This window comes from Suricata suricatta, chromosome 9 (genome assembly GCF_006229205.1).
Source record: "Suricata suricatta isolate VVHF042 chromosome 9, meerkat_22Aug2017_6uvM2_HiC, whole genome shotgun sequence".
Lineage (NCBI taxonomy): Eukaryota > Metazoa > Chordata > Mammalia > Carnivora > Herpestidae > Suricata > Suricata suricatta.
The window spans coordinates 47,352,382-47,365,218 of record NC_043708.1 but is presented as its reverse complement, the minus strand read 5'-3'; the positions used below and the strand labels follow the sequence as shown (position 1 = coordinate 47,365,218).

The window sequence follows — 12,837 nt, the reverse complement described above, 5'->3', positions numbered from 1 at the left end:
TGGTCAAAAAGTTGACAAATGCTGCTTTGAATGCTCAGCAGAGTTTGGATAAGTTTACAGAGGAGAGTTAAAAATTAGGGGTAGAATAAGAACAAAGAATTGATTGAGCACTGTGGGTTAGTTCACAAGACACAGAGCCCAGCCCTATTAGGTGGAGAATAATATTGAGAAGTGATAGAATTGAGAATGAGGCTTAGATTGGCTATAACAATTAATAGGACATCCCTGAAGGGCTTTGAGCAGGGGAATAATGTATGAAGTAGGGAGTGAGAAATATTTGCTGATATGAATTATAAGAAGGTGAGCTGGGGCGCCTGGGTGGCTCAGTCGGTTAAGCCTCCGACTTCGGCTCAGGTCAGATCTCATGTTCGTGGTTTCGAGCCCTGTGTCAGGCTCTATGCTGACAGCTAGCTCAGAGCCCAGAGCCTGCTTCTATGTCTGTGTCTCCTTCTCTCTCTCTACCCCTCCCCCTCTCATGCTCTGTCTCTCTCTGTATCAAAAAATAAATAAAACATTAAAAAAAAAAAAGGTGAGCTGGAAGGTAAGGAAGCCAAGAAACTGATGTAATAATGCAGTTGTGAAATGCCAACTATTAAGACTGAATCACATGTAATCCCAATATTCAACTAATTTTGACCTACAACATCATAAGATTCATTTCATGTTTGAGGGGATGGTAGGATGTCCATATGGAGAAGTCTGGTAAGCAAATGAAGATGGAGGGCACAGACTTTCAGAGAGTAAAGTATTGGAGAAAAATGTGAGTATCTAGATAAAAGTAGGTACTTTCCGTTTTACAGTTCCTGGGTGATTTCATTTCCTTTCAACGCTGAAGCTGTCACTTGCTAATGGCTTTAACCCCCACATTTATTTCTAAGCTCCACACTCTTACCTTCAACTGCTCACAAGACATCTGTTTCAGATATTCCTACAGACCCTTCCAACTCATCATGTCAAAATAGGTATCATTTGTCTTCCTTCCCTTTGGTTCATCTCTTTCATATATGGCTCTTATATATTTTTGTTTCATTTAGTGATATCAACATCCAATTTTCTAACTGTGCTAGAAACTTTGAAGTTGTCTTTGTTCTCTCTTTTTACTCCCTCCATCCTTTTGCTCATACACCTGTCCATTTCTGCTTCTTGAATCCATCCTTCATCTCCTGATGCCATTCTCTTAGTTCAGGCTCCTAAGACTTCACTTCTGGATTATTAAAATGCCTTTTACTTGCTTAGATCTTCTCAGGGGATCATCCAAATTGCCACCCAAGGGATTAAGATACAAATATAACCTTGTCTCTTTCTTGCTTAACCACTTTTAATGGCTTTCAATACACAATGAATAAGGTCTGAACTTATTACCAGGGCTTAGAAGAATTCCCCACAACACTCACTTCATCTGCAGCTTCCCTTCCTTACACCCACTGGGGCCCCTCGAAGTTCCTCCATACCAATCTTCTTATCCCTTCCCAGAAGTGCTCTGCTGTGTCATAATTCCATGCCTTTGCACTTATTATTCCCTTAGGCTGAAATTGTCATGTCCATCTTTGAACATTTCTGTCATCTTTTACTAATATCTCCTCCTGTGAAGACTTCTTAGATGTCAGTCACACCTTCTTTTTTCTCCCTTGGTAATTTGTACTAACTGCTCATCACATTATGTTATCCTTGCTCAAGTATTTTTCCTCTGGCTCATGGACAATGTGGTCTTGGAGTGTCCTGGTGTCTTGTACAGTGTCTGGCTCATAGTTGGTGCTCAGTTCATACTGGTTCAGTACATTGATGGAATGTGGATAAGTTGTCCCCAGGAGAAAGACTAGAACACCAGAGGAAAGCTGATCCAAAGGGATGCTCATAATTAGAGGATGGAGAAAAAAACAACAAATCAATCAGTGAGATTAGGCAAGAATCATTCCCTTAGCATGTTGTAGGACACTGTACTGAGTGTAAGGAAGTATGCTGGTGTGTTAAGCTATTGAGATATTTATTTTGGTTTAGATTTGTCTCCACGTTATATCCAGTCATCTAAAGCCAGACATTTCTCTGTTACTTTGATTTGTAGTTTCTAAACAGCTTTTATAAGTACTGTCATGTTTTCTTAAAGGTACTCAATTTATAGGTTTTTGTACTCAAATACAAATTTTAATTTGGTGAGGAGACATACAGAGGAAAAATGTCTGAATCTAAAAATCCCAGAGGTAAGTTCCTTCCTAGACACTTACCAAGTTGACACAGTTCCTTTGTCACCATTTTGAAATTACACTTTTTAGGAATGTTATTGCCTATGCTCACTACTGGTCTTCTGACTATACTCAGCTCCCAAAGAGTGAAAGTGAGTACCAAACATGATGTTCAATCCCTTCTCATGGTCATCAATCACAGAAGTGACATTACCATATGAAATCTAATGAGGCAAAGCTAACAACAATTATGCTCTAAATATTAAATTCCAATTGTTTATAACCTAGTGCTTAAACTCCACTGTATATATTTTGTGGTCTATTGATTGCCCCAAATATGCACACTATAGCAACACCTACACAGAATTTTTACATCAGTCTTCCCATTCCACTTGTTATTTAGGTGAGCACTATGTTCATATATTCTGTTGTTTGTTTCATTTTTTACTTCCTATTGGCCTTGACTCCTAAGACTCTCTAAACTATTCTTCTTGGGTTTGTGCCATACTATGTTTGATTCTTTTTTTTTTTTTTAAGTTTATTTATTTATTTCCTTTGAAAGAGAGTGGGCACACAAGCAGGGGAGGGGCAGAGAGAGGGAGAGAGAGGGAGAGAGAGAGAATGCCAAGCAGTGCAGAGCCTGATGTGGGGCTGGAACTCACAAACCATGAGATCATGATCTGAGCTAAAACCAAGAGTTGAACGCCTAACCAATTGAGCCACCTAGGCACTCCTGTTGATTGTTTTTAAATCCAAGTCATAGCTTCACTCCTTCTCCTTTCAATAGCCTATCTTACTGCCAACATTTTCTCTTGATCAAGCTCCAAGCTACTCATAAGAGATCCTGGCTTATTTAGCCTATTCAAAGTCACCCACTTGAATTTTCTTCATTCTTTTAAAATTTTCCTCTTAGAATTTTACCTTGTGTAGTTTTTCAGTAAGGTTTTAAAATTATGAAAGTGAGCTGTAATCTGTATGAAAAATTTGGAAAATGCAAACACAGCTGGGAGGGGAGAGAAGAATAGTTTGTAATTCCACCACCCAAAGAAAACTACTAGGATAGATACTGCTATTCTTTTTCAATTTTCTCTTAGCATGAAAATGTATTTCCCCATGTTCTAAACTCTTAAATGTAACTTGTGATGATACTGTATGTTCCACTTTCAAGATTACAATATCATTATTTTCTGTTAGAATATTAACTTAAAAAAAAAAAACTCACTGACATGGTACCAAATTGCTTTCAAAGAGTATTAAACCAATGTATGCCCGAGCAGTAGTATGTGAGTGCCAACCTTTCTGCATTTTTTCCAGTACTGAATATCATTATGCTAATTTGATAGACATATTTTTCTTTTTAAATATGAGGAAAGCCCTAAAATACACCACCAAAGAACTCATATAGCTCACAGAGTCAGAACTTAGGAGTCAAAGGAAGCTATGGAAACCATCTAGTCCAGTCCACAGGGGTATTGGATATGGAGTCAGATGTGAGCAGTACACAGGATTCAAGATTTTCCATATCTCTTATCTCAAAATAAAATCAGCCTTAGCAATTTTTTTTAATTGAAAAAAGTTACTGTTATGTTACCTTCTAGAAGACCCAGTACATCAACAATATTGGTATCAACATGCATTTAAACAGCTAGTTTTCCTCTTTCCACTTATAGGTCAAGAGCAGGGATTGTGGGACATCTTTGTCCCAGAAAAAGCCAAGTTAAGCCAGGACCAGTCCAGTTTGTTTCCCCTCTGAAGTTTCATTTCTATTTGGCACAAACTGACCACTAAGGCCAGCAAACAGAGAAAGGTCAGTCAGTTGGGATAGCTGAGGTACCCATTGATTGGGTCTGGGAGGATATGGAGGGTGGAAAAAAGAAACCAGATGATGGTATGAGTAAGGCAGTCTTTCCTAAATCAAATTAAAATTCCTGTTATGTCTACTTCCAAGAGAAAGAAAGGTAGCAGATGAAAATCATATGCTTCAAAGCAGGTGGACATAGTCAAAGAAGACCCCCTTGAGTGGTAGAGAGGTAATGCATAAGCAAGAAATGCTTTGGGGCGCTTGGGTGACTCAGTTGGTTAAGTGTCTGACTTTGGTCAGGTCATGATCTCATGATTCATGGGTTAGAGCTCCAAATCAGGCTCTGTGCTGACCGCTCAGAGCCTGGAGCCTGCTTCAGTTTGTGTGTGTGTCTCTCTACCTTTCTCCCACTTGTGCTCTGTTTCTCTCTCTGAAAAATAAACATTACAAAAATTAAGAAAAAAGAAATTCTTTAAGTTGTAGATATTGTATTGTCTGATTTTAAATAAAAAAAAATCCTCACAGATATTTTATTTTTCATAAATAGGCCTTGGTGTTGCTCACCGTAGACTACGCTTTGGATTTAGTATCCCAGAAGGAGTTTGTTTTTTCCTCTCTCTTTCTCTTGCCCTCCTCTGTTGAGTGCCAAAGCAGGCCAAATCCCATTTATAGTTTATAATCTAATGAGGAAGATGATGAATAAGGAAATAAACAAATAGATATTTTGGAAGAGTGAAATTCTTCCTTTGAATGGTCATGGGAGTATTTCAGAGGAGTTACTATTTGGACTAAGACCCCAACACTGACAAAGAATCAGCCTTGGGAAGATCTGGAAGCAAAGTATCTAATGAGAACACGGCAGGAATAAAGATCCTGAGTAGGGAGAAGAGCCAGCATGTCCCCATTATGCAGATTTAGGATTTAGTGAAAGATCGTTTTTGTTACATTCAAGAAGTATCCATCTATTCCTATTTTAGTGAGAGTTTTAAAAAATGTTTATTTATTTATTTTGAAAGAGAGAGAGAGCATGAGCAGGGGAGAGACAGACAGAGAGAAAGAGAATCCCAAGCAGCCTCCCCCCAGTGCCCCATGCAGGGCTAGATCCCATGGAACTGTGAGATTGTGACCTAACCTAAATGAAAAGTTGGATGTTTAACCAACTGAGCCACCCAGGCACTTCTTAGTGGAAGTTTTTAATCAAAAGGTGATATTGTATTTTATCAAATCTTTCAATAAGATCTACAGAGATGACTAAATATAATTTTTCCTTCTAGATCTATTATGGTGAATTACATTAATAGATTTTCTGACACTAAACCAAACCACCATTCCTAGAAGGAAACCTACTTGATGCATTATTATTTTAATGTACTGTTAGATCTGTTTGCTGACAGTCAATACAGATTTTTTGGCATGGATTATCATTAATGCTATTGGTCTGTAGTTTTATTTTTTGGTGTTGTCTTTATCATATTGTGTCAGTGTTGTACTCATTGATATCATTACAAAATAACACTATTAATGACATTATTATAAGTTAATTATTAATTATACTTAATTATAATTATTAGAAGTTAACTACAGGGGCACCTGGGTAGCTCAGTCAATTAAGTGTCTGACTTTCATTCAGATCATGATCTCAAGGTTTGTGAGTCTGAGTCTGACATCAGGCTCTGTGCTGACAGCTCAGAGCCTAGAGCTTGAATTGGATTTTGTATCTCCCTCTCTCTCTGCCCTTCCCCCACTAGTGCTCTCTCTCTCTCTCTCTCTCTCTCTCAAAAACAAATAAACACTAAAAAAAATTATAACATACAAAGCAATACTGCTAATAATATTACAAACTAAGAATTTATTTTGTAGATTATTAATAATTTCCTTTATTTTCTACACAAAGGAACAGTTTATTACTTTTAAAATATATTTTTTAATGTTTATTTTTTGAGGGAGACAAAGCATGAGTGGGAGAGGGGTAGAGAGAGAGGGAGACACAGAATCCAAAGCAGGTTCCAAGCTCTGCACTGTCATCACAGAGACCTACACAGGGCATGAACTCATAAACCATGAGATCATGACCTGAGCTGAAATCAACCACGTAACCAACTAAATGAGACACCCAGGTGCCCCTACACAAAAGAGCAGTTTAAATAGCATCACAAATGTCTTTAAATTTTAATATTGTCGTTCTCAACCTCTGCTGCATATTGGAATTACCTAGGGAGCTTAAAAACTACTAATACCTCCCAGGGATGCTAATTTAATTGGTTGGGGCCACAGTCTGGACTTTTAGGTGTTTCAAAGGTGATGCTGTGATGCTTCCACGGAGATTGCAATGTACGGCCCAAGTTCAGAGCCATTGGTTTAGTTGAACTCTCCCAGTGAAATCATCTGGGTTGTGTTCTTTTGGAGTGGGAGAGCTATTACCACTTTTTCTGTTTCTTCACTAGTTGGTCTGCTTAGACTTTGTCTCTTTTGGGGAAGTTTCATAAAATAATACTTACTTAGGTAAGTATTTGTATCATTACGATTTTTCAAATTTCTTTGTAAGATCGAAAAAAGTCAACTTTCACCAATGTTTTAGTTTCTTCTGTATCTGTGACTATTTTTTCATGTTTCATTTGTTATCTGTGTTCAGGATTTCTCTATTTTCTCCTTGATTTGTTAGATAAGACTTTATTTGCTTTTTGTTTTTAAAGCATCAGCTCTTGGGACTTATTTCTATTTTAGTCTGTTTTTTAATTAATTAGTCTTACCTTTATCTTGATTGATTTTTTTTTTAGAAAAGAAACAAACAAGAATAAATGAACCTAACAATCTGAGTTGTCAGAACTTAAAGTTTCTATATTTTTCTTTCCCTTTGATGTGGACATAACCATTATCTATGGCTATGAGATTCCCTGGGACTTTTGTTTTAGTTTAACCCCTAAAATCTTGTAGTGCTTCATTGATGCTACAGGTCAGATATTCTCATCTTTGATCCAAGAGTTGTCTACTCAGGGCAGTTGATGTGGGGCACCTGGCTGGCTTTGTCAGAAGAACACGTGACCCTTGATCTTGGAACCATTAGTTCGAAGCCCATGTTGGATGTAGAGAATACTTAAAATAAACAAAAAAATTTTTTTTAAATGTTAATTGCTTTTGAGAGAGAGAGAGAGAGAGAGAGAGAGAGAGAGAAAGTGTGAGCAGGGGAGGGGCAGAGAGAGAAACAGAATCTGAAGCAGGCTCCAGGCTCTGAGCTGTCAGCACAGAGCTTAATTTAGGGCTCCAACTCATGAACTGTGAGATCATGACCTGAACTGAAGTTGAACGCTTAAATGACTAAGTCATCAAAGCACCTTGTAAATAAATAAACTTTAACAGGAGAGACCTGGCAGGGGACCATGGGGAGAGGAAGGGGGAAAGAGAGCGAGGAAGAGTGAGGGACACAGATCAAGGGAGACTATTGAATACTGAAGACAAACCATGAACTGAAAGGGGAGGGGGAGGGAGGGAGGGGGTGATGGTCATGGTGGGGGGCACTTGTGGGGAGAAGCACTGGGTTTTATATGGAAACCAATTTGACAATAAACTATTATAAAAAAATAAAAAGAATAGTTGATACTATTCTTTTCTTTTGGAAATTAGTTTTATTCTCTTGTCAATACAAATACTTCTAAATACACCCAAATTCTGTTAGCTGCAGATGCTGTGCAAAACATTTTAAATTCTATTGTATAAGACACTATTATAAATCTTGTAAGAACTATCAAGATGAATTTGGTATTCTCTCTATCATTCCAAACTTTCAGATCTCTCAAAATTATTCAAGGAACAGTAGAAGTGAAACATCCATATTTGATAACACAGAAACTTATCAAGAAAATACAAGTTCTGGAGCTCCTGTATTGCTCAGTTAGTAGAGCATGTGACTCTTGATCTCTGGGTCATGAATTTGAGCCCCATATTGGGTGTAGAGATTACTTCTACTTTTCAATTTTTTAAAGTTTATTTACATTGATTTTGAAAGAGAGAGAGAGAAAGCAGGAGAGGTGTAGAGAAGAGAGGGAGACAGATTCCCAAGCAGATTCCGTGCTGTTAACATGGGGTTCAAACTCACAAACAGTGAGACCATGACCTGAGCCGAAGTCAAAAGCCAGACACTTGTGTCAGGTGTCCCTTGTGTCAAGAATCGAATTTTACCAGACAGCATTTATTGGATCACCATAACAGCAATCATCTGTTTCAATGTTTGTTTATTTATTTTTGAAAAAGAGAGAGAGAGAGAGATAGACCGACAGACAAAGTGTGAGCGGGGGAGGGGCAGAGAGAGAGGGAGACACAGAATCAGAAGCAGGCTCCAGGCTCTGAGCTGTCAGCACAGAGCCCAGCTCAGGGCTCAAACTCACAAACTGTGAGATCATGACCTGAGGCAAAGTTGAACGCTTTGGACTGCGCCACCCAGGTGCCCCAGCAATCACCTATTTCAGATAGTTTCTGTGACCTGTCCTATTTGTGTATCTCTCCCTTGGGCACATCCTTGCCAGATTACTGGAACATTTTTTAAATTACTTAAATCAAAGGCATCAGTTTGATTACAGAGAATTTGTGAATCTTCATGTAGATAAGGAAACCCAACAAACTTCTGTTGAAGAATCTCTTCAAGTAAACATCTGAAAGCCATAGATATCTCTGCATCTTTGTACCTTTCACTTCAAGAAGTGAAACCTTTTAAGAAGAAAACCTTCCATGTCCTAGTCCATGTGGAGTTGATTGAAAGAGAGAGAAGGGAGCACAAAGTCACAAAGCTGGTGAGCTCCGACGACATGTGCCCTCCATGCTTCCACAGGAGCAGCCAGGATAGTTGATACTATTCTTTTTTCTTTTAGTTTATTTTGAGAGAAAGAAAATACACACGTGGGGGAGGGGTAGAGAGAAAGGGAGAGAGAAAATCCCAAGTAGGCTCCACATTGTCAGCACAGGACAACATGGGGCTTGAACCTACAAACTGTAACATCATCACCTGAGCTGAAGTTTGAGGCTTGACTGACAGCCACCCAGGTGCCCCTAGTTGATACTACTCTCTCTTTTTTTTAATGTTTATTTATTTTTGAGAGAGAGAGAGAGAGAGAGAGAGAGAGAGAGAGAGACAGAACGTGAGTGGGGGAGGGACAGAAAGAGAGGGAGACACAGAATCTAAAGCAGGCTCCAGGCTCTGAGCTGTCAGCACAGAGTCTGATGTGGGGCTCAAACTCACTAACCATGAGATCATGACCTGAGATGAAGTCTGTTGCTCAACCGACTGAGCCACCCAGGTGCCCCTCCTTGATATTATTCTTAATCCTCCATTTTTTAGATGATGTCTATTAATTCTCTACAGGCAAAAATGATGAGATTAGTTTATTTTCTCTATCCCCCTTACCTTTCTTTTACCACCTAATTTTAGAAATAGTATCTATTATCTATACCCTATTATTATAAAAAAGATTATGTTATTTTTTTTGGTAACTGTTAATTATGCCTATATTCTCATTAATTGATTTCTCAGTGTAAAAAAAACTTTTAGGGGTGCCTGGGTGACTGTCTCTCTCTCTTTCTCTCTCTCAAATAAGTAAATAAACATTTAAAAAAAGTAAAATACAAATTAAAAAAATAACCTTTTATCTTTAAAGTCCAGTAAATCTTCTAAAATCATTCCAAGTCAAGATTTTTGTGGGCTAGGGTGTGCCATTTCAATCTGTAAATTCAAGTCATGTTTTATTCCAGGAAAGTTTTTTGTTTTTTGTTTTTTCATAGAAATGTTTATTCATTTTTGAGAGAGAGTCAGTGAGGGGAGGAGCAGAGGGAGATGGGGACAGAGATTCTGAAGGGGGCTCTATGTTTACAGCAGAGACCCTGATTTGGAGTTGAGCTCATGAACTGTGAGACCATGACCTGAGCTGAAGTCAAGAGTTGGACGTTTAACCAACTGAGCCACCCAAGCATCCCGAATATTTTCTTTTGGGCTCAGGATCTTGCATGTGAGACATTTTAGCCGTTTCTTCTTCCCAGACAATGAACAGAAGCAGCTACAGAGCTTTTCAGTGTCGTCTCTTTTTTCTCCTCATGAAAATATGACTTTCTGTGAATATGGCTTGTTTGTGGGATTCCAGTTTAGTCCCACCTTCTCTGCTACTCAAACCCCAGGAAACGCATTCTAGAGAGCTAGGGCTGCCATAACAAAATACCACAGACTAGGTGACTTCAAACAGAAACAATTCTAGGCTAGAAATATTCAAGAAATAATTTCTAAGCTAGAAGTTCAAAGTCAAGGTATTGGCAGGCTTGGCTCCTTCTAGAGGCTCTGAGGGAAACTCTGTTCCCTACCTCCATCCTAGCTCATGGTGTTTCTTGTCTGGTAAATGCATCACTTCAGTCTCTGTCTCCATCTTCACATGGTGTTCTCCTCTCTGTATCACCTTGTCCAGATTTCTATCTTCTTATAAAGACACCAGTCATTTGATTAGGGCCCACCCCAATCCAGTATGACCTCATTTTACCTTGATTCCATCTGCAAATCCTATTTCCAAATAAAGTCACAATCAGAGGGGTTAGGACTTTAACACATCTTTTGAGGGGACACAGTTCAATTCATAATTCCACTTCATCCCCGTTGTTTTACAAACGGAACTATTCATTTTTCACCTCAGTATGTGTGTCTCGTGAGATGGGAAGCCTGGGGTGCCATCTCTCAGTTCCCTTCAATGCCTTTGATTAAACTCTACTGCTTTTGGTATCCCTTCCACTTATTTTGTGGATAAGAGCCTCACCTGTTCTGAATTTTTTATTGAAAATGGGATTTTTATTCCTTCTTTGTTTTTGGTTGGGTGGTTTCTAAGAGATGACAGAAATGCCAACTTTCTGCGACATCTTCAAACTGGAACAGCCTTGGGTGTTCCTCATTCTTTAGGGGTTGTTGACACATTGAATTGAACAAGAAAGGAATGTTCACTATTTTTAATACTTATTTCATCAAAATAGCCTTCTAGTACCCTAGTCTCAGTCTAGCAGATGCCAATTCTATCTACCAATTTCTCATAGGTAGGAATTAATAAAATTTACTTATATCAAGACTTAAAAATATTTCATAAGGATCATATTGAGCTGATAGGCAATTGGCATTATTTTTTACTTTTATACTTCTTTAATTATGATAATTAGAAAGCTAATATTTATTTATTTTCCTCAGTGTATAATGAATGTGTTGTATCTTTAGAACTATGTAGTGTTGAAAAGCTTTTTTAAGGTCTAAATGATTTTTACTCTAGTTGAGCCTTTCTAAAAATAAACATTTTAAGAAATCTAAAACCATTCTGTCAACTTAAGGGATTCATTTCCAGGAATAGCCATTCACTTCTTATATAGAGTATTTTAAAAATTCTTAGCCTCAAAATATTCCTGGAATCTGCTGATTTACTGAGATTTATTCTTGTAATACTTTCTACTAAGTCTACTAAACACTTGATTCCATTAAATGCTAATAACAGGCCTGACTTTTCAGGTCACTGCAAGCTTGTCAATTTTGAATTATTACCAGTTCAGCTTTGTGTGATTCTCCTGAATGGCGGAGTCAGCGGTAACATTCTGCTAAGCAATGGAGGCACTCAACATACAGAACTGCCTAGAATTACAGAACCCAAAGCAGCTCATTTTAACTATTTGTCTGCTCAGGACCAGAAGAGGTATAAATGTAGTTACCCAAGTGATTTTTGCTAGAATTGGCATTTGGGGAAGACGTTTGCTTTTTGAATAACAGCACTGCTGGCCTACCATTAACCTAATCATATAAGAGTCAATGGAGCACAATGTTTAAGGATGCAGACTTGGAGCCCAACTGCTTGGGTTCTTGGCTCTAAAACCTATGTGAACTTGGACAAGTTTCTTAACCTCTCTGTGCCTTAGTTTCTTCACCTGTAAAAGGAGGGTTGGTGTTGGGATACATGGGTTAATATAAGTAAAGCACTTTGAACAGTGCCTGGTCCACCTTGAGCACTATACGGGCATTAGCTATCAAGACAAGCATTAGTTACCATCTTCATTTACTCCCTGGATGTAGCCAAACCAGCAGAGTAGCAGCCAATGACTAACTACGCTGAGAAGTACTAGCCTAGTGATTAGTAGGTGTTCAGAAACCACTGTTGAAACAAGTCACTAACTGGAGAAGTTTTAAAAGTGTGAAGGAAGGACACCAAGCTTGAACTCTCACCTCAGTATCTGCAAGACAGGAAATTGAATTCAAGAAATAAAGCACCTCACAGTGCCCGGGTGGCTCAGCCAGTTAAGCTTCTGACTTCAGCTCAGGTCATGATCTCATGATTTGTGGGTTTGAGCTCTACCTCAGGCTCTGTGCTGACAGCTCAGAGCCTGGAGTCTGGTTTGGAATCTGTGTCTCTCTCTTTCTCTTCCTCCCCACTCACACCCTGTCTGTCTCTTTCTCAAAAATAAACATTAAAAAAATTTTTTTTAATGAAAGAAAGCATCTCAAATCTCCAAGAAGAGTGTCTGGCACATGGTGAGCTCTCAGTGGCATCTGAATAGTTAATGGTGCTATTTCAGAGTGAGAATATTTAAGCCCCTCATTCCAGCTACAGGGAAGGAAGGGTAAGGTACCGAACACCAAGGAATGAATAGTTTCTAATGGTAAACATATAGAAATTGTTGGCCCCAGAAATAAGCAGCCAGATAAAATGAAAGAGACTAATAAGATTAGGTTAACTACCTGCTGTTCTGTGAATATTTTAAGTCTTGTCAGTAAAACTTTTCCCTTTTTATTTCAAGACTTATGAATTTTTAATTGATAAAGTTCTGGGCAAGGTGTTTGGCTTCTGTTTGCATCTGTGTGGA

At 38.4% G+C, this 12,837-nt stretch overlaps 1 pseudogene; it reads left to right on the top strand.

The window, feature by feature from the left end:
* Nucleotides 1-285: 285 nt before the first annotated feature.
* On the top strand, nt 286-8,631 carry LOC115302208 (annotated as a pseudogene).
* Nucleotides 8,632-12,837: the final 4,206 nt, after the last annotated feature.